At 35.4% G+C, this 17929-nt stretch overlaps 1 protein-coding gene across 1 annotated transcript in view; it reads right to left on the bottom strand.

Annotated features, from left to right (window-relative positions):
• Nucleotides 1-17929, bottom strand: part of ZNF469 (zinc finger protein 469) — a 912094-nt gene that overhangs the window by 353183 nt on the left and 540982 nt on the right. Inside the window, exon 3 of the mRNA XM_053701256.1 lies at nt 11914-11992. The gene's annotated coding sequence lies outside the window, so the exon portion shown is untranslated. The remainder of the gene's footprint in view (nt 1-11913; nt 11993-17929) is intronic.

Raw genomic sequence — 17929 nt, 5'->3', positions numbered from 1 at the left:
TTAAAAACTGCTTACTGCAGTTGTTGTTGTTTTTTAAATGCTACATTTAAAAAAAAACAAAAAAGGTAAATGATTATTATAAATTGTTTAAAATGTAAGTTGAATTAATAGTGCAGTATTGGTTTTGTACTTCCAAGTTCCCACTAATCCTTAACCCCTTAAGGACCAGCGACGTACCCTGTATGTCACTGGCCTTTTTTTGGGACTTGATTGTTTTATAGCGCGGTCTTGCCACCAGCGTTGAAACTGCTCTATTCCACAAAGCCTACTGGAGGGAGGGTATTAATAGCGTGTTCTTGCTAGACTTGTGCTATTATGTCCTGAAAAAAACCTTAACGAACAGTGACATACAGGTTACATTGTGGTCATTAAGGGGTTAATGGCTGATAAGAACAACAGCATCTGCTTTATTGATAAAATGGAGCATACCTCTGAATATAGTGTGGCTTATTCTGCAGGAACACAAATGTAATTGAAATTCCCTGTTTATGATTAAACTACTTCTGTGGTGACCAAAAGTCAACATTACAAAACCAGTAGTTAAAAACTGATGCATATCTATGTGAGTGTAAACATTTCCGTTATATGTTTCAATTAATTGATCTTGGTATGCTGTAAATATCTTAAAAACTTAAAGGGACTGGAAATCCCAAAAATGTATTTCATGATTTGGATAGAACATACAATTTTAAAGAACTTTCCATCTTACTTCTATTAAAATTTGCTTCATTCTCTTGTTATCCTTTGCTAAAGGAACAGCATTGTACTACTGGCAGCTAGCTGAACACATCTAGTTAGCCAATCACAAAAGACAAATGTGTGCATGCACCAATCGGCAGCTAGTAACCACTAGTCTAGGGTATGTGCGTATTCTTTTTCATCAAGGGATACCAATAAAACAAAGCACATTTGAAAATAGTGTTTTGAATGGACATTAAATTAAATTTTTTATATATTCATCATATAAATTATTCACTTTGCAATCAACCTAAATGCTAAATAAATGTTTTTAAAAGCATTTAAACCTGTTATTTTGATAGAAACATATACAATGTTTTGAAGACCTGGACCACAACTCATGAATAGCCCCTTAAATATTGTCTCTCTCAATTAATTTGCTGTGGCCAATTACAGAAGACGTACAGTAGTATATGAGCTCCTGCAAATATCAACCAATCACAGTGCAACATGCAGAAATGCCATTTTTCATAAATTCCTGGTTCAATCCCCATACCTGTATACACAAACTATACATCTCAATTCACAAATTGCTAAAAGGATCACATTCTTTATGTATGTTGTATACACTCTCACTCTATTTGATCCTCACCTACTCCGCAATTCTAGTAGCACATAAGCTACAAAGGTCAGAATCTTTGCATTCAAAAGTGCCAAATGGTTGAAGCACATAATACAAAGTACAAAACAGGATTAAAATAAATCTTTATTCTAATTGTTAGTATATGAATGTTGCTTAGAAATAATACAGCAACATGAGGAAGTAAGTATATTCAGTAGAGGACCTACTCAACAAAGGCCCCCCTCCCCGAAGGTAACTCCGTAATAAGCAATAGTAGTAATATACCATTTTCTCTGTATATTGATTTTGAGTATACATATATACATGTGTGTGTGTGTGTGTGTGTGTGTGTGTGTGTGTGTATATATATATATATATATATATATATATATACATACACACACACATAAATACATAACTACAGTACATAAATAATGATAACAAGCTTGCTGCACTTTATAGTGATACTGAGTATTTATACACTGGCAGAGAGTACACTGTGCTGTATAATGTATACACTATACCCTGATGAGTACACTGCTCTGTATAAATATGATTAGTATGTATACTCTATAGAATATGCTTTGCTGTATAAAGAGGGAATATCTTTACACTAATAGTGAACATTCTGCATTATATAATTATGTATCTATACACTGATGAGTATGCTGAGCATAATTATGTTGAATATATATACACAGATAATGACCACATATGCACACACCTATGTATAGGCTGACTGGTATGCCCCCCACCAGCATTTGGCCCTTGGTGCCACTGCACCTGCTGGTAGTTATTCTCCTGATTGCATTGTATTTTTTAGTTATGCCCAGCAAAGGAAGAGGGGATTTTGTCATCCCAGAGATTACAGCTAAAAAGAAAAAAGTGTCATGTGATCACATGAATCCATCAACAATGGCCTATAAGCACAGAAACCCCCTCCAGCTTGCAAAGATTACAGATGTACCTAGAAACACATGCTGGGTTATCTATGAGCACAATACGGATGTTCTCAGTGGGTAACTCCTTGACAGATTATCATATACATTACAAGAATATTTGTAAAATACCTAGAAAATGTAAGGCCCCATGATAAATGACAGACGATGCAAAATGTATTCTCCTAAGGCCAATTCTCTGCTTATACCTGAGGTCATAACATTGCAACAATTCCAGAGATTCATGGGTCAAACCTTAGAAAAAATGATATAGTTATAGGAATCATTCCCTGCAGAAGAGACCCACATCTTGTAGATTAAAAACATGAATGGACATGCGGTGCCTTGCGACTTTGTTCAAGCAAATAACAAGTGCTATTTTTCTCTATAACGGCATAAATATCTATAGGCTCAGATGTTAGACAGGTTGTTAATAGTTTGATAGCTGTATATTGCCATTTATGGGCCTATTTATGATGGTGCAAGCAGACATGATCCGATATAGCGGATCATGTCCGCTGCACATCGATAAATACAGACAGCATACGCTCTCGAGATTTATCATTACACCAGTAGTTCTTGTGAACTGCTGGTGCAATATCGCCCCCTGCAGATTCGCAGCCAATCGACCGCTAGCAGGGGTGTCAATCAACCCGATCGTATTCAATTGGGTTGATTTCTGTTGATTTTTGTCTGCCACCTCAGAGCAGGTGGACAGGTTATGGAACAGCGGTCTTTAGAAACACGGGGCATGAAGCTCCATACGGAACTTGATAAATATGCCCCTTAACATCAAACACATAATACAGGGGTTAACCTTAAACTAAAATGAACTAATACTAATATTTGAATACTAAAAGTGACATTTGAATATGAAGATATTACATTTGGATATCACAATTATATATTGGATTACATAGACTTACTTTGACAGTTATGAGAATCAACATTTGAATGTTAATATTTGAATATACAACTATTACATTTGAAATTATATTTGAATGTTAGTATGTGAATATTTGAATGTTACATGAGATATTTAAATGTTATATTCTGCACTTAAATGTAAACATCAATGAACAAAAAAATTAACTAAAAAAATGAAGGTGAAATGGTCAGCACACATTTAACATTTATTTAGAATAAATAAGGTCAACAATTTTTATGTTTTGACAAAATGTGCCAATACATTCCCCCATCCCTAATAGTGGCAACAATGTATGCAAACATTTACAAAGTAATGAGTAAAATATTATATAGTTGCCTTATGAAACATGATGATATTACAGTACAAGCCCCCTAAATAAATATCTCTTTTTTAATAATTATAAAGTGGGTATTTAAACCTAGATTATATTTTACCAAGGTCCCATCAATGCTTTAAGTGAATTTGATTATGGTTAGTCATTGGTTTGGTTATAATTCAGTTAATAACATATTCATTCTGGGCAGACTTCTTTATGAATGGCTCTATTATAATTTGTCTTGAGTCATCCCATAATTGAATAAAATAAATACTATTTTAAGAAGACACACAAGACTTTCCATATATTTAATGTCAATGTTTCCTTCCAGATAGCAATCAGATAATATTTTTGGAAAAGCTGTTTGCAAGAGGGACTTCCTTTCCATACATTAAATAAGCTTTACATTCATGTAAACATTGTCCTGAGGGTGATTCCTATTAGGGTTGCACCGATACCATTTTTTTAAGACCGAGTACAAGTACCGATACTTGTTTTCAAATACTCGCCGATACCAATTACCGATACTTTTTTTTTAACAAGTTTACCAAGCACAATACAGACTAATTATTTAAGATTCCTTCTTTATAATTAAAAAAGGACTGTAATTCAAAAGACATTATGAAATAATAAAAAAGTTCACTGAACATGTTTATAAAAAAAAAATTACAATAAAATATTAAATTTAAAGGGGTGATGCAATTGGGTTGTAGGGCTGTTATATAACATCAATCTGACATTTGTATGGAGGTTCGACTCTAAGTTGAACAGTCTTTCACTTTTCACACTACTGCATGGGGCAGAAAGATATTTTTGAACCATTTTAGCCAGAGCTGGAAATCTGTTTATTAACTGCCCAGTACTTCAGGGGTTTGTCTGAATCAGGTACAGCGATCTCTCCTACAATAATACAAATAACAGCAATTTGTATTGGCAGAACAGTAGTAAACAATTTTTAGTTTAGTCTCCTCTTCAGTTTAAAATGAAATGGGAACATGCAGTTTGAAAAAACACCACAAGATGGTGTATGGGTAGGAAGTGGAGGTATCGGTTTAAGTATTGGTGCATTTGCACGAGTACAAGTACTCATGCAAGTACTTGGTATCGGTACCGATACCGATGCATCCCTAATTCCTATACAATGTAGTATATATTTCTAATTTGTTACAAATAAATAAAAATAATAATAATGTTGCAGAATACCAGAGTGTTTTTCTCTTCACAGTCTCTTAAATACATGGGGCATCACAACTGGTTTGAATGGATTTAAAACTCTCTTAAATAAAGGCATATAGAACTAAAAAAAATGGCCCATGAATATTAAAGAGCAATATTTAAACATGTTCTTGTTTATTTCATATTGAAAAATAGTTAAAGCCGATTAAAAGACCACTCAATGCAGTAGAATTACATAATTAACAAGTACATAATAAGAAGACAATGCTTTAACACCTACTCTGAATTTCAAATAAGCTGTAGATTTTTTTCTGGCAAATTATTTTTTTCTCCCATTTTCCAGCCCCTTGTATCATGTGACAGACATAATCCAATCACAGACTAGTATACGTATATCCTGTGAGCTTGTGCACATGCTCAGTAGGATCTTGTTCCCCAGAAAGTGTGCATATAGAAAATCTGTGCAAAATTTGATAATGGAAATAAAGTGGAAAGTGTCTTAAAACTGCTGCTCTATCTGAATCATAAACATTTATTTTGACTTGAGTGTCCCTTTAAATTGAATTTGAAACTAGCAGGAAGTATATGTTTGTGCACAATGTATTGCTAGGTAGAAAATGATCTCTGGGTAATAAGGGCAACACTTGCAGCTCTAATGGTTGACAATACCATGCCTCAAAAATAAACACACAAACAAACACATGTATGCAGCCCTGGACAAAATAAAGAGATCACTGCAAAATGATCAGTTTCCCTGGTTTTGCTCTTTCTAGGTATTAGTTTTTTATTGTACAAACTACTGACTATTATAGTCAATAGTTATTTTATTTATCCCAATTACTTTTGATGTACTACTAGCCCAGCTGATCCTCTTGCAAGATGATAGTGATAACCACAGCAGTGGTATATATAATATAATATAATAAATGCTCTAATTGACAATATTTATATTTGTAATTTGGGAGAAATGTCAGTAGTTTATAGAGTAAAACAAAAATGTTAATACTTATAAATGGTAGAACCACAGAAACTGATAATTTCGCAGTGGTCTCTTAATTTTTTCCAGAGCTGTATACACACACACACACACACACATATATATATATATTCCATGTGCAGATGATTATATTGTATTAAAGGGATACAGAAATGTAAGCTTTGGTGTCAGACCATTTTTGGTTCAGCACATAGGTAGCTCTTGTTGATTGGTGGCTAAATGTAGCTACCAATCAGCAAGCACTACCCAGGGTGCTGAAACAAAAAAGGGCCCAGCTCCAAAGCTTACATTTCTGCTTTTCAAATAAAGATACCAAGAGAACAAAGAAAAATTGATAATAGGAGTACATTAGAAAGTTGCTTAAAATTGCATGCTCTATCTAAATCATGAAAGAAAAAATTGGGTTTAGTATCACTTTAAACCCTTAATGACCACAGCACTTTTCCATTTTCTGTCCGTTTGAGACCAAGGCTATTTTTAAATTTTAGCGGTGTTTGTGTTTAGCTGTAATTTTCCTCTTACTCATTTACTGTACCCACACATATTATATACCGTTTTTCTCGCCATTAAATGGACTTTCAAAATATACCATTATTTTCATCATATCTTATAATTTACTATAAAAAATATTATAAAATATGAGGAAAAAATGGAAAAAAACACACTTTTTCTAACTTTGACCCCCAAAATCTGTTACACATCTACAACCACCAATAAACACCCATGCTAAATAGTTTCTAAATTTTAGAAATACCCAATGTTTACATGTTCTTTGCTTTTTTTGCAAGTTATAGGGCCATAAATACAAGTAGCACTTTGCCATTTCCAAACCACTTTTTTTCAAAATTAGTGCTAGTTACATTGGGACACTAATATCTTTCAGGAATCTCTGAATATCCATTGACATGTATATATTTTTTTTTAGAAGACATCCCAAAGTATTGATCTAGGCCCATTTTGGTATATTTCATGCCACCATTTCACTGCCGAATGCGATCAAATAAAAATTTTTTTTTACTTTTTCACAAATTTTTTCACAAACTTTAGGTTTCTCACTGAAATTATTTACAAACAACTCATGAAATTATGGAATACATGGTTGTAAATGCTTCTCTGGGATCCCCTTTGTTCATAAATAGCAGACATATATGGCTTTGGCTTTGCTTTTTGGTAATTAGAAGGCCGCTAAATGCCACTGCGCACCACACGTGTATTATGCCCAGCAGTGAATGGGTTAATTAGGGAGCATGTAGGGAGCTTGCAGGGTTAATTTTAGCTTTAGTGTAGAGATCAGACTCCCACCTGACACATCCCACCCCCTGATCCCTCCCAAACCGCTCTCTTCCCTCCCCCACCCCACAATTGTCCCCGCCATCTTAAGTACTGGCAGAAAGTCTGCCAGTACTAAAATAAAAGGTATTAAAAAAAAAAAAAAAAAAAAAAATTTTTTAGCATATTTACATATGCTGCTATGTAGGGTCCCCCCTTAGCCCCCAACCTCCCTGATCCCCCCAAAATAGCTCCCTAACCCTCCCCCTCTGCCTTATTGGGGCCATCTTGGGTACTGGCAGCTGTCTGCCAGTACCCAGTTTGCAAATAAAAATGTTTTTTTTTATTATTTTTTTTTTATTTGTTTCTGTAGTGTAGCTTCCCCCCCCACAGTCCAATACCCCACCAGCCAAACCGATCACCAAATAAATATAATTACCCCTTTGATCCCCACTTCTAACTAAAAAATTTCTGTAGCGTAGTGGTTCCCACCCGCTCCCTCCCAGTGCACGCGTCCGCCCGGCCTCCCCGTGCACGTGCGCGCGTCCATGCGCGTCCCCCCCGGTCGTCCCCGCCCCCGATCCCGCCCCCCTCCGCATCACAAAGGCCATCGATGGCCGCCACCCACCTCCCACACCGGCTCCCACCCACCAACGAACTTAGCCGTTAATGTCCGGTACAGAGAGGGCCACAGAGTGGCTCTCTCTGCACCGGATGGCTAAAAATGGTTATTGCAGAATGCCTCGATATCGAGGCATCACTGCAATAACCGGAAAGCAGCTGGAAGCGAGCAGGATCGCTTCCAGCTGCTTTCCACACCGAGGACGTGCAAGGTACGTCCTCAGGCGTTAACTGCCTTTTTTTTGAGGACGTACCCTGCACGTCCTCGGTCGTTAAGGGGTTAAGGGGCCGATTTATTAAAGGGACACTGAACCCAAATTTTTTCTTTCGTGATTCAGATAGAGCATGACATTTTAAGCAACTTTCTAATTTACTCTTATTATCAAATTTTCTTCAGTCTCTTGGTATCTTTATTTGAAATGCAAGAATGTAAGTTTAGATGCCGGCACATTTTTGGTGAACAACCTGGGTTGTCCTTGCTGATTGGTGGATAAATTCATCCACCAATAAAAAAGTGCTGTCCAGAGTACTGAACCAAAAAAGCTTAGATGCCTTCTTTTTCAAATAAACATAGCAATTGAACGAAGAAAAATTGATAATAGGAGTAAATGAGAAAGTTGCTTAAAAATTGCATGCTCTATCTGATTCACAAAAAATAATTTAAGTTCAGTGTCCCTTTAAGCTCGGTATGGAGCTTGATGCCCCTTGGCTCCCTGGAAACAGAAGTTATGAAGCAGCGGTCTAACGACTGCTGCTCCATAACTTGTCCGCCTGCTCTGAGGCCGCAGACAGAAATCAACCCGATCGAATACGATCGGGTTGATTGACTCTCCTTTCTAACGAATCTGCAGGGGGCGGCATTGAACCAGCATTACGCTGTCGGCATTTATCAATGTGCAGCGGACATGATATGCTATATCGTATCATGTCTGCTCGCACTTACATAAATATACCCCTAAGTGTAAACAGTAACAGAAGGGCTGTCTTTTGTCTTTAGCATTTGTAAGTGTGGAGTTCTGCTTTACTCTTTACCTTATATATATATACCTACAAAACATACAAAAATATCTGTATTGTTTGAAAAGATAGATAATCAATGTATTACCCATTCCCCAGTTTTGCATATACTTTTTACCTCTAGGATTACCTTGAATCTAAGCCTCTGCAGACTGCCCCCTTATTTCAGATCTTTTGATAGACTTGCATTTTAGCCAATCAGTCCTGACTCCACAGGAGTGAGCACAATGTTATCTATACGACACACATGGACTAGCACTGTCTAGCTGTGAAAAACGTGACAAAATGAACTGACATAAGAGACAGCCTTCAAGGTCTTAGAAATTAGCCTACCTAGGTTTAGCTTTCATGAAAAAATATCAAGAGAACAAAGCAATTTTGATGATAAAAAATAATTGGAAAGTTGTTTAAAATGTCATGCCCTTCCTGAATCATGGAAGTTTAATTTTAACTAGACTCTCCCTTTAAGTACTTCTATAGTATCCCTAGTTAATTTTGTATGCTAAGGGCTAAGGATATTTTCATGTTTGGTACACCAATAGTATAATTTTATTGTAACTCTATAATCTATTTATTGTAATATATATGCAAGGGTTTTGCCCTCATTTAAGATGACTGCTAAAATAGTTGTATGAAACAAATTGCCATCTGAAAAAAGAAAGGAACATTGGGAGAGACCACTTAATATATGAACTAGAGCACAGGTGAAATAATCAGCTGGTGAATGAGAACAGGTTAGTAACCAAGTTACTGATGAGCTTTTTATTTCACGTGTTCTAAAAGATATATCATAACAATCTGGCCTGTTGAGGGTCCTGAGGACTGGAATTAAGAAGCTGATTAGTTAACATGGGTTATGTATTTTATAACCATTGTTAAGCTTTTTTGATCAATTTCTTTAAACTTTGAGTTATATTTATATATTTAAGTAATACTTTTGTATTGCTATACATGTTAAATAATCTGGAGACAGTCAAGCCCTTGGTGGACCCCACACTAATGTATCATACCTTGAAGATATGACATGAACCTTTTAAGTTTTTCATTGAATTGTTGACCTTTTCTACTAAGTTTGAATTACTCTAAAATTCAGAATTACATATTTCAAATTAGAAAAAGTTAAGTTTTAAGATTGTTTCTGATTTCTAAATAATGTACTTACACTTTTAACAAAGAAAGGGTGACATTTATATCTTTAATCTTTATATTAAAAATACCCTACATACTTACTTCTATTATAGATTCACTATTTATTCATTATTTGGATTAGGTGATTTTTAAGGCTCACAGCAGACTGAGCACAATGTATAAAAATACTATATTTTACTCTCAAAGTATTCATCAGATGCATTCTATTAAATCACTTCCATATGCCCAGTATTTGGAAATACTAACACTGATCTCACTCAACCACAAATAGATGAGACGTGTAGCCATCTGTGGAGCGGGCAGCCTATGAATAGAGTTCAGCAGTTGACCAGACTAACTAACCTTTAATAAGCAAAAACTGAAATCAATCAATTGTGTAATTACTGACAACACTTGGTTCAGTGAAGTAATAAAGACCTGTCAATACATCATTCTAGTCAATATTTACAAACAGAAACCAGGGTTGGGATTTAGGCATGGGAGAACATTGAGAGATTTATTAGTGAGAACTTGTCCAGTATATTTCTATTCCAACAACAGTCATAGATGGTTACAATAACTGCTTAAATAAAAATGTTTTCCAAAATATGCTTTGGTCATATTGTTGTCTTCAGATGTATATTGGGATAACTGCAGCCACATACCGTTAAAGAATGATGAATCATCATCAATTAGATTATTGGCAGAGAACACAAAGATACACCAGAAATAAGACATTTTGTAGAAGTAAAACATTCAGCCGCTCTTTACATGATTGAATATAAATGAACAAAGCCAAGAGGTGGGGATTGCCAGAAAACAATACATCATCTTGAAAATTTCTGAAAAAACATATGTAACATTGTATCAAGAGGCACAAAGGAATATATAGTGATCATGGCTTGTCTTTGTTATACTTTCTATATTAGTGCTTAGTGCTATGCAATATGATTGTTATTATACATAAATCATAAAAGCCATAATACTTCTACTTATGGGTATATTAAAACATCATAAATTAAACTTTCATGGTTCAAAGAGAGCTTATCATTTTACAAAACTTTCAGTTGACTTCTATTGTCAAAAACGTCTTTCTCTGAATTATTTGACTAAGGTCTTTGCTGTGGGCATATAGCTGGCAGAAGCATGAGGGCCATGGATCTAATATGAAATATGGAGTGATCATATAATTGAGGGGCTTCATGTATAATTAACAGTGGCTTCATGAATTTAGGTCTGATCTGCAGTATATGGAGGGTATATAACTGACGTGCTTCAGAGCTATGAGTTTCATCTGCAGTTTATCATGAATATATAACTAAACAAGGGATGTAAATACAGGGGTCTCTGAAGTCCCAATCAAGACCGGAACTGAAATTCTAGGGGCCTATCTGGCCTTGTAACCAGTATTGGGTTCACTAAAGGGGGGCCTTCCACCTGCATCATGCCCTGCCACTCTGTGCACTCCCTGCAAAATAGGGCTCACATTGTAATGAAAGTATATGGATGTGCCTCTGCAAATACCATGGTGTGACTGTATAGAACAAAAATATATCCCTGATATTTCTACTGGAGTGTTGCGGAAGTGCATATCTTCTGGTTTGAAATGAACAAGGGGGAAGAATAACTCATAATCGCAGACAAGCAGTTCATCTTCCCAGTTCAGCTTCTCCTGGTTACAAACAGCCAAAAAGGACCCTGTTGAAATTGCAGCCTTTGTCCTGGGCCTAATCAGGGTTAGTTATTTTCCTGGTCGGATCTAAGGTCTGATGTGATAATATAGCTGACAGGAGCCATGGTGTTAGATTTGAGGTCTAATCATGACTCCACCTCTTGCTCTCCCCCAATCACCAGCTGGTTGTACAGTAGTAGCCTTAAGAAAAGGCAAAAAAATAAAGATAACACTTTGGAGTAGGCAGGAGTTTTTTTTAGTACCTACAAGGGGATAAATTATACTTTTCAAAATGTTTTGTTGTTTTGAGAGCCATAAATAAACTTTATTATACCAGTGTTTTATTTTTTATCTTTACCTAAAGTTCCTAGTTTTACTAACTTGTTATTGATTGGGAGAACCAGCATATTTGTGCGTTTATAAATATATATTTATTTTAAAAAAAAGACAGCTCGTTACAATCCTCAGCAATAATATTTAAAAAACCCTGCAGCTAGGAGCAGACACAGGAAAACATTAAATGGAGGACATATCAGAATTCATTTACAGACCTAACTGGGCTTGAATGGAAACTCCAGGTTGGTTGTACCACACAGATCCAGCGTGCAGCTTCATCTGTCTTTTCTAATCCTAAGGATAGGAAAGAGATTTATTAGAAGGGACTCCAAGGATTTCCAAATCACAGTCATACAGCAATGCCACAATAATTTTGATTATAGGGATTCTCTAAAACCCACGATTATAACAATTAACATAGCAAAGGTAAGAATTTGATCCACACAGAAATATTTTTTTTCATTCAGGAAGGAATTCAGTTTCTCTCATAAGTCAAAATAAAAAACATGTTTCACTTGGGTTCATTATTTACCATCCAAAAACCTTAGTTCTGAGAATTGCTGTTACTTTAAACTCAATACACCATAACGTAATGAATACACATACGTTCTCAGTTACCACTTTTGCAACTTAAGTATGGATTCCTCAACTGAATTGAATGCACCCTTGGCCTAGACAGATATATACAGTTTTATACACAGATGACCTCAGATATGTAAGAAAATAGTCTCAATTGTTGTAGTTCTTAAGAAAAAAAAACACGTATTGACAAGTAAAGCGTACTTTAGCCCTTTAGCCTAACAGATCTCTCCTTCATGTATTCCTATAGGGCTTCATATTATCATGAGAATTAATAAATACCATATTGAAACAAAAATGAACAATACAGTTGATTTCCTCTAGAAACAGTACTTGGATTAATATAAAGTCAATGCCCGTTTTACAATTTACAAGGACATGACAGTGACACAACTTTATTGTATCTCTTCCACTTAAAATTACTACCCGGCTGGTATTTTACCAACAGGGCTGGTATTTTTATCATTCAGATCAAAACAAATAATAAAGAATAACTACAAAATATTAGCACATAAATATATATGTATATATTCATTTACATATACAGTATATTTAAACTTTGCTGCCCATTGCTGAACAACTCACCCCCTTTGCCATGCTAGGTTCTCATGATGTGTCTCACGATATGAAAATGAGGCTCCCATTGGAGTCTATGGAAGCGCAAAGCTTCCCTGCACCTAACTTGTAATACCAGTGCACATTTGCGTGCACTGGTATTACTGAGTGGAGTGCAAATATTTCGCTCACTTAAGCGATATTTTGCTCTCCACTCGTAATTTGTCCCTAAATATGTTTAGTTACCCTAACTGAAACAACTAATCCTCTCACACAGAAATTATTTTGTATTTACACTCTGTTTTGTACCTCTGATAGTTACTGGTAAAACAGCATCCTTTAGGTTGTAAGCTCTCTAGGTAGTAGGGCTCTATAATATCTCTCCAGAATCTGTTGGCACATTACAAATAAAGGTAATGATAAACTGATTTGCTAGAAAAACTAAATAATGCTATTGTTGTTTCACTGTACTTTTGATAAAGAGTATTGTGTAATAATATGGAAGTGAAATTTAACATCTACAACTACATAAAGAAATCATTAAAATGTCTTTAATTACAATATATACAACTACAAGGCACTCATAATAGAGATTAAGGTAATTTAGAAATCGATTAATTGAAAAAACAGACAAAATGAACTAACATTGTTTTCCTTGTTTGTTTTCAATAATTTATAAAGTATCCAATCAAAAGCAAATTTTTGGTTTTTGTTGTATCAACAAATAAATTATTTTTATTCTGTATAATGTTTAACTGTTTCTGACTACATGACAGTGCAAACAAATGAAAGTGCTACTTTATGAAATGTCACCATTAAACTAAATTGTTGCAGATAAATTGTTGCTTATAAGGACAGTAAACACTTTGTAATTACATTTTTGTCGTGTTGCAATAGAATAACATACAGTATCAGCCAATTCTAAAAAAAATGTTTTTTAAACAAATGCATGTCTTGTTTGCTGCAATTGATTTTCAATGGCCAAACTTCACTCAGTACTTGTCTTATTTAGCCTCTAGGGTTCAGCATGCAGACAAACAGGAATAGCCATGGTCATAATATTGTATAAAGTGCATTGTTTTGTAGCTGTTATCAGTTAAAGAAATTCAGGGACAGCTAAATAGCAGAATGTGCCTCAGAGAATTAGAAAATCCACAATCTGCCGAGCTACATGAAAAGGGGTAAAATAAATATTGAAAGCATACTGCAAAAGTGTTTTACTACGGATAACTAAAAATATCTAAATAATTTATTTTAATATCTTAAGGTGTTTACTGCACCCAACGATAAGATTTAAAAAAAAATATATATATTCTAAATCAGAATGAAGAAAATAACGATCTTGTAATTAGTAAAGGTGTTTTATAGAATTTTTTATGTTTGGGATGAATAGCAAATATTCGGCCAGATTACGAGTTTTGCGTTAGGAGCTATTCGGTGCTAACGAGCAGTTTTGTCTCACCGCTCACTTACCTACAGCGCTGGTATTTCAAGCTTTTACAAACCCGGCGTTAAAAGGCAAGAAGTGAGCATAGAGCAAAATTGAGCTACTTACCGCACTTCAATACCAGCGCTGCTTAAGTCAGCGGTGAGCTGGTTGTACGTGCTCATGCACGATTTATCCATAGACATCAATGGGGAGAGCCGGCTGAGAAAAAGTCTAACACCTGCCAAAAAGCAAAACCCTAACATGAACCCTGAGTCTAAACACCCCTAACCTTACACTTATTAACCCCTAATCTGCCACCCCGACATTGCCGACACCTGCATTATATTTATTAACCCCTAATCTGCCGCTCTGGACACCGCCGTCATCTACATTATACTTATTAACCCCTAATCTGCTACCTACCCCCAACATCGCCGACACCTACATTATATTTATTAACCCCTAATCTGCTACCCCCAACATCGCCGACACCTACATTATATTTATTAACCCCTAATCTGCCGCCCCAATGTCGCCGCAACCTACCTACACTTATTAACCCCTAATCTGCCGCCCCAACGTCGCCGCCACTATATTATATTTATTAACCCCTAAATCTAAGTCTAACCCTAACAGCCCCTAACTTAAATATAATTTAAATAAATCTAAATAAAATTACTATCATTAACTAAATTATTCCTATTTAAAACTAAATACTTACCTGTAAAATAAACCCTAAGCTAGGTACAATATAACTAATAGTTACATTGCAGCTAGCTTAGGGTTTATTTTTATTTTACAGGCAAGTTTGTATTTATTTTAACTAGGTAGAATAGTTATTAAATAGTTATTAACTATTTAATAACTACCTAGCTAAAATAAATACAAATTTACCTGTAAAATAAAACCTAAGCTAAGTTACAATAACACCTAACACTACACTATAATTAAATCAATTCCCTAAATTAAATACAATTAAATAAATTAAATTAAATTAGCTAAATCACAAAAAAACAACAACACTAAATTACAGAAAATAAAAAACAAATTACAAGATATTTAAACTAATTGCACCTAATCTAATAGCCCTATAAAAATGAAAAAAGCCCCCCCCAAATAAAAAAAAACCCCTAGCCTAAACTAAACTACAAATAGCCCTTAAAAGGGCTTTTTGTGGGGCATTGCCCCAAAGAAATCAACTCTTTTACCTGTAAAAAAAAATACAACCCCCCCAACAGTAAAACCTACCACCCACACAACCAACCCCCCAAATAAAATACTAACTAAAAAAACTAAGCTCCCCATTGCCCTGAAAAGGGCATTTGGATGGGCATTGCCCTTAAAAGGGCATTTAGCTCTATTGCGGTCCAAAGTCCCTAATCTAAAAAATAATCCCACCCAATACACCCTTAAAAAAAATCCTAACACTAACCCCCGAAGTCTTCATCCAAGCGGTAAGATGTCCTCAACAAAGCCGGCAGAAGTGGTCCTCCAGACGGGCAGAAGTCTTCATCCAGACGGCATCTTCTATCTTCATCCTTCCGGCGCGGAGCGGGTCCATCTTCAAGACATCCGACGCAGAGCATCCTCTTCAAACGAGGTCTTCTTCGTAATGAATATCACTTTAAGTTACGTCATCCAAGATGGCGTCCCTTAGATTCCGATTGCCTGATAGAATTCTATCAGCCAATCGGAATTAAGGTAGAAAAAATCCTGTTGGCTGATGCAATCAGTCAATAGGATTGAGCTGGCATTCTATTGGCTGATTGGATCAAGCTCAATTTTATTGGCTGATTGGATCAGCCAATAGGATTGAAGTTCAATCCTATTGGCTAATTTACTCCTATTATCAAATTGTCTTCATTCTCTTGGTATCTTTATTTGAAATGCAAGAATGTAAGTTTTGATGCTGACCCATTTTTGGTGAAAAAACTGGGTTGTTCTTGCTGATTGGTGGATAAATTCACCCACCAATAAACAAGTGCTTTCCATGGTTCTAAACCAAAAAAAATAGCTTAGATGCCTTATTTTTCAAATTAAGAAAGCAAGAGAATGAAGAAAAATTAATAATAGGAGTAAATTAGAAAGTTGCTTAAAATTGCATGCTCTATCTGAATCGTGAAAGAAAAAATTTGGGTTCAGTGTTCCTTTAAGCAATATTCATATATAAAATATATATATATTGTAATAAAAAATCATCAGATATATATGGAAATATTTATTTAGGAATAAATAGAATATATTGTGAAAAACATTGGAATGTGAAATATTCACAATTCATGTCAGGTTTAGCGCATCTGAGTAAACGCGATCAGGATAGCACGTGAGTATGGGTGTTAGGATTTCTTTTGTAGTTTTTGTGCTCCATTAAAGTCTATGCAAGCTTATATTAATGCGGTTACAATATCTGAAGTTCATCAGGTTTTTGCTCTAGTGAAAACTTTTTCTTTCAACTTGTAACAGAAGTACGATGCATGCAAAAAGCCTCCATCCAGCAAAGTTAAAGCACGAAAGAGCGCAAAATAGTGCTCCATTCATAAATTATCCCACTATAAGGGAAAAAAACTCACACTCTTGACCAAGATAATATAAAAGCTATTCAAGAAGAAATAGATTCTAGAATGTCAGGCACTTGTTTTCTGATTACAAATCTGCTACTTGTGAAAGAGCTTATGCACTACAGCACTAATAGACTGGGTTTATTTAACCAAACACATGGCTAAGTGCACTGACAACACCACATAGAATATGACAATTCAATTGTTCCAAATTGCACAACAAGTTGACTTTGTGCATAAATTAGCTCTACAGTCCCCAAGTGAAAATCTAACCTAAAAATAAAGTGATCTTTGCCTGCCAGGATGCATGCAGACTGTTTTTTTGGCTGTAGTTGCTGCAGAAGTGGCATCCGCTTCAATGCACTCCAAGGAAAACTGCTTGCCCTTGTTTTTCTAAAGTAGAAGCAGAGCTCTGCAGGAACCGCATATGATCCATTCCTCTGGCCAGGCTCCCCTCAAAGACATGATGTTAGCAGGGTTTAATCCTTGCCATGAAACCACAGCATTCTTGGATTTAACCGGTAACCCGACACACTGAATATCTCATGGCAGATTCCGTCTCACTGTTGCTGTGAGTCATTTTCCATATTCTAGCCTTCCACAATCTTGTTTTTGTTGTAAGCTTTAAAAATATGTATCAATCTGCTGGCTTAGCGCATAACGCTTGCCTAGATTCTTTCTCTGGTTGCATAATCACATCAGGGAGGTCTTTGGGTCCTTATTGCCTTTACTTTTCAAGACATCACGAGCCACAGCGGTAAAAGAAGACACATAAATAAATGTATAGTATGTCCATTCAAGTAGAAGCTCTGGCATCTGTGATCCCACTTGAATGTAGAATGCACAAAAAAGTCAAAGATAACCCAGGAATCTTGCATTTTTTATCTATATAGATGCTAGATATCCTTTAAACACACATTAATGTTATTTTGTGCCTAAAAGAAAAAAACTACAGTAACTGTAGAGTGTTAGTGGCAAATATTATTTAGGAAATGGTAAATGTTTTACTTAAACCTGCTGGGAATATTTTTACTAAAACATACAAAAGTAATTGTATGGGCAGATTAGAATGATCTACTGCTTAACGTCAGCAAATTTTTTTTAACTTTC

This window comes from Bombina bombina, chromosome 1 (genome assembly GCF_027579735.1).
Source record: "Bombina bombina isolate aBomBom1 chromosome 1, aBomBom1.pri, whole genome shotgun sequence".
NCBI classification, from domain to species: Eukaryota; Metazoa; Chordata; class Amphibia; order Anura; family Bombinatoridae; genus Bombina; species Bombina bombina.
The sequence above is the reverse complement of the archived record's forward strand: the minus strand, read 5'-3'. Positions and strand labels throughout refer to the sequence as shown.